This window comes from Amblyomma americanum, chromosome 1, assembly GCF_052857255.1.
Source record: "Amblyomma americanum isolate KBUSLIRL-KWMA chromosome 1, ASM5285725v1, whole genome shotgun sequence".
NCBI lineage: Eukaryota > Metazoa > Arthropoda > Arachnida > Ixodida > Ixodidae > Amblyomma > Amblyomma americanum.
Window position 1 is genome coordinate 521,706,568 of NC_135497.1, and position 5,235 is coordinate 521,711,802.

The 5,235-nt window shown below is 49.2% G+C and overlaps 2 non-coding genes across 2 annotated transcripts; both read left to right on the top strand.

Annotated features, from left to right (window-relative positions):
• The first annotated feature begins 3,385 nt into the window (after nt 1–3,385).
• On the top strand, nt 3,386–3,459 carry TRNAS-CGA (transfer RNA serine (anticodon CGA)). The gene has a single exon. It is a non-coding gene; the product is annotated as a tRNA-Ser (tRNA).
• A 395-nt stretch (nt 3,460–3,854) lies between these two features.
• On the top strand, nt 3,855–3,928 carry TRNAS-CGA (transfer RNA serine (anticodon CGA)). The gene has a single exon. It is a non-coding gene; the product is annotated as a tRNA-Ser (tRNA).
• The last annotated feature ends 1,307 nt before the right edge of the window (nt 3,929–5,235 follow it).

Genomic DNA, 5,235 nt, shown 5'->3' on the forward strand with positions numbered 1-5,235 from the left:
AATACCCACGAGAGTAGCAGATTGGAGAGCCGTCGCCGTAGCTCAGTTGGTTAGAGCACCGGACGCGATATTCGGAGGTCGTAGGTTCGGATCCCACCGGCGGCATGGTTATTTTTTATGCTGCTTTATAAGTCTTTTTCTTTAAGCGATTTATTAATCTAAGTACTATAATATCCCACTGATAAGCACAACACATAAAAAACATTCCCCTATGCACCCTGGTTTCGGTGACTATTGGCTCCCTTCATTGTATTGTCAAACGGGCCCTTCATTTCCTTTAACGTACCTGCTAATAGCTTAACGAGGGTCTCGGTTCTGGCAGTCTTGATGCCATAGGTAGCTTAAGAGGGCTCTCGCACAGTTTCCGCCCTCGCCGTTAGATGACGTTCCACGTCACGCTTGCGGTATTACAGGACGTGCTAAGTCCGCCGCTATCGTCGAGGGTGGCGCTGGTGAACACTCTCAAGGTTCGCTTACACCCAATGAACATAAATTCCCACGAGAGCAGCAGATTGGACAGCCGTCGCCGTAGCTCAGTTGGTAAGAGCACCGAACGCGATATTCGGAGGTCGTGGGTTCAGATCGCACCGGCGGCATGGTTGTTTTTCTGCTGCTTTATAAGTAATATTATTTAAGCGATTTATTAATCTAATGAAGTCTAGGGTTCGACGAAATCCCGTCTGGCGGGGAAAATTCATACTGATGAAGAAAACATACACTCGCCAAGGTTCAAAGAAAATAAGAATGAATTGACGTTTCGGCGCCCGTACGGGTGCCTTGATCACAAAGAAGCGAAGGACGGGCAGGTGAGCTATATATGGGCAGTTTTTTTTTTGAAGGGTGCGCAGGTATATCTCTGGGAGATTGCCACGGGTCCAGTTAATCGTGTTTGGCGTGGATTGAATGCACAATGATTCTATGAGAAGGCGTTTTGGTAATGATTTTTCCTTTGCAATTACACGTGCTGCGTCCCAGTCGATGGTATGGCCAGTTTCTTGATGATGTTGCGCCAAAGCGTTTGAGATAGATTTTCCTTTGGTGACGTCATTTTGGTGCTGTTTGAGCCTTGTCTTGAATTTGCCTGTTTCTCCGATATAGGAAGTGTCGCAATCATGACAGGGGATCTTGTAGATCACGCCTGGAAAGATATCGATGTCAAGAGGGTCCTTGACTCGCAAGAGTCGTTGCCGAAGTTTGCACGACGGGACGTGGGCCACATGAAAGTTATAATCTGAAATGATGCGAGCAAGGTTCTCACTCACACCGTGGGTATACGGAATCGGCACCCGCTTCTTTGCGCATGCGTCAGTTCGAATAGTCGGAGCAGAGGCGCGTCGTTCCTGGGATCGTAGTATTTGGGCTGGGTAACCGTTCCGTATCAGGTCTTGCCTGACCTGTTTCACTTCTGCTGCTCTGCGCTTAGGACTTGAGCATATCCTAAAAGCGCGGTTGAACAGAGACGCCGCGACTGAGCGCTTGTGCCCGATGGGATGAGATGACTGAAAGTTTAGGTACCTTCCGTTGAGAGTGGGTTTACGATAGACGGTGGTTTGCAGAGAATACGGTGAGCGTTCCACGAGGACGTCGAGGAAAGCGATGTGGCCATCCACTTCCTCCTCTAGGGTGAACTGAATGCTTTGCTGGAACGTGTTGAGGTGCGCTAGAAACCTGTGTACGTCTGGCCGGTTGATGACAGAGAAGCAGTCATCGACATAGCGTGCAAAAAACTGCGGTGGGGGGGTCGAATGAGGCAAGTGCTGCGGATTCTATTGAGTCTAAGGCAAGGTTAGCACATACTACAGAAACTGAGGAACCCATGGCTGTTCTGAAAGAAAGTCTGTCTGTAGAAGTTCTTGTTGAAGGTGAAATAAGTATTCGAGAGGCAGAATTTTAGGAGTCGGCAGAGGTCGTCGGCTTCAATCGGGGTTCGTTCAGGCAAAGTCGTGTCTTCGTTCAGGGCTTTCTTGCAACACTCCACCGCAAAATCCACAGGCACAGATGTGAACAGAGACTTCACATCGAAAGAAGCCATTACTTGGGTGTCGTCAATGGGCACATTCTTCAGCTTCTCGACGAAGTCGCTTGCATTCCGGACGTGCGTGGCGGTTTTTCCCGCTAGAGGGGCCAGCACCCGGTGAAGGTAGCCAGAGAGCTTGTTCAACGGGGACCGTGTAAAGTCCACAATTGGACGGAGCGGTGTGCCCTCCTTGTGCACTTTTGGTACGCCGTCGCGGCGTCTCAGTCGCTCAGTCGCTCAGCGCTCAGTCGCGGCGTGTCTGTTCAACCGCGCATTTAGGATATGCTCAAGTCCTAAGCGCAGAGCAGCAGAAGTGAAACAGGTCAGGCAAGACCTGATACGGAACGGTTACCCAGCCCAAATACTACGATCAAAGGAACGACGCGCCTCTGCTCCGACTATCCGAACTGACGCATGCGCAAAGAAGCGAGTGCCGATTCCGTATGCCCACAGTGTGAGTGAGAACCTTGCTCGCATCTTTTCAGATTATAACATTCATGTGGCCCACGTCCCGTCGTGCAAACTTCGGCAACGACTCTTGCGAGTCAAGGACCCTCTTGACATCGATATCTTTCCAGGCGTCATCTACAAGATCCCCTGTCATGATTGCGACGCTTCCTATATCGGAGAAACAGGCAAATTCAAGACAAGGCTCAAACAGCCCCAAAATGACGTCGCCAAAGGAAAATCTATCTCAAACGCTTTGGCGCAACATCATCAAGAAACTGGCCATACCATCGACTGGGACGCAGCACGTGTAATTGCAAAGGAAAAATCATTACCAAAACGCCTTCTCATAGAATCATTGTGCATTCAATCCACGCCAAACACGAATAACCGTACCCGTGGCAATCTCCCAGAGATATACCTGCGCACCCTTCAAAAAACTGCCCATATATAGCTCACCTGCCCGTCCTTCGTTTCTTTGTGATCAAGGCACCCGTACGGGCGCCGAAACGTCAATTCATTTTTATTTTCTTTGAACCTTGGCGAGTTTATTAATCTAAGTACTATAATATCCCACTGATCAGCACAACGCATAAAAAAACATTCCCCTATGCACCTTGGTTTCGGTGACTGTTGGCTCCCTTCATAGGTTTGTCAAACGGGCCCCTCATTTCCGTTAACTTACCTGGTAATAGCTTAACGAGGGTCTCGGTTCTGGCAGTCTTGATGCCATAGGTAGCTTAAGAGGGCTCTCGCACAGTTTCCGCCCTCGCCGTTAGATGACGTTCCACGTCACTCTCGCGGTATTACAGGACGTGCTACGTCCGCCGCTATGGTCGAGGGTGGCGCTGGTGAACACTCTCAAGGTTCGCTTACACCCAATGAACATAAATACCCTCGAGAGCAGCAGATTGGACAGCCGTCGCCGTAGCTCAGTTGGTAAGAGCACCGAACGCGATATTCGGAGGTCGTGGGTTCGGATCCCACCGGCGACATGGTTGTTTTTTCTGCTGCTTTATACTTAATTTTCTTTAAGCGATTTATTAGTCTAAGTACTATAATATCCCACTTATAAGCACAACACATAAAAAAACATTCCCCTATGCACCTTGGTTTCGGTGACTGTTGGCTCCCTTCATAGGTTTGTCAAAAGGGGCCCCTCATTTCCTTTAACTTACCTGCTAATAGCTTAACGAGGGTCTCGGTTCTGGCAGTCTTGATGCCATAGGTAGCTTAACAGGGCTCTCGCACAGTTTCCGCCCTCGCCGTTAGATGACGTAGGACGTGCTACGTCCGCCGCTATTGTCGAGGGTGGCGCTGGTGAACACTCTCAAGGTTCGCTTACACCCAATGAACATAAATACCCACGAGAGCTGCAGATTGGAAAGCCGTCGCCGTAGCTCAGTTGGTAAGAGCACCGAACGCGATATTCGGAGGTCGTGGGTTCGGATCCCACCGGCGACATGGTTGTTTTTTCTGCTGCTTTATACGTAATTTTCTTGAAGCGATTTATTAACCTAAGTACTATAATATCCCACTGATCAGCACAACGTATAAAAAACATTCCCCTATGCACCTTGGTTTCGGTGACTATTGGCTCCCTTCATAGGTTTGTCAAACGGGCCCTTCATTTCCTTTAACGTACCTGCTGATAGCTTAAAGAGGGTCTTGGTTCTGGCAGTCTTGATGGCATAGGTAGCTTAAGAGGGCTCTCGCACAGTTTCCGCCCTCGTCCTTAAATGACGTTCCACGTCACGCTCGCGGTATTTCAGGACGTGCTACGTCCGCCGCTAAGGTCGAGGGTGGTGCTGGTGAACACACTAGAGGTTCGCTTACACCCACTGAACATAAATACATACGAGAGCAGCAGATTGGACAGCCGTCGCCGTAGCTTAGTTGGTAAGAGCACCGAACGCGATATTCGGAGGTCGTGGGCTCGGATCCCACCGGCGACATGGTTGTTTTTTCTGCTGCTTTATACGTAATTTTCTTTGCGATTTATTAATCCAAGTACTATAACATCCCACTGATCAGCACAACGCATAAAAAAAACATTCCCCTATGCACCTTGGTTTCGGTGACTGTTGGCTCCCTTCATAGGTTTGTCAAACGCGCCCCTCATTTCCTTTAACTTACCTGCTAATAGCTTAACGAGGGTCTCGGTTCTGGCAGTCTTGATGCCATAGGCAGCTTAAGAGGGCTCTCGCACAGTTTCCGCCCTCGTCATTAGATGACGTTCCACGTCACGCTCGCGGTATTACTGGACGTGCTACGTTCGCCGCTATGGTCGAGGGTGGCGCTGGTGAACACTCTCAAGGTTCGCTTACAACCAATGAACATAAATACCCACGTGAGCAGCAGATAGGACTGCCAGCGCCGTAGCTCAGTTGGTAAGAGCACCGAACGCGATATTCAGAGGTCGTGGGTTCGGATCCCACCGGCTGCATGGTTGTTTTTATGCTGCTTTATAAGTAATTTTCTTTAATCGATTTATTAATCTAAGTACTATAATATCCCACTGATAAGCATAACACATAAAAAACATTCCCCTATGCACCTTCGTTTCGGTGACTGTTGACTCCCTTCATAGGTATGTCAAACGGGCCCCTCATTTCCTTTAACTTACCTGCTAATAGCTTAACGAAGGTCTCGGTTCTGGCAGTCTAGATGCCATAGGTAGCTTAAGAGGGCTCTCGCACAGTTTCCGCCCTCGTCCTTAGATGATGTTCCACTTCACGCTCGCGGTATTACAGGACGTGCTACGTCCACCG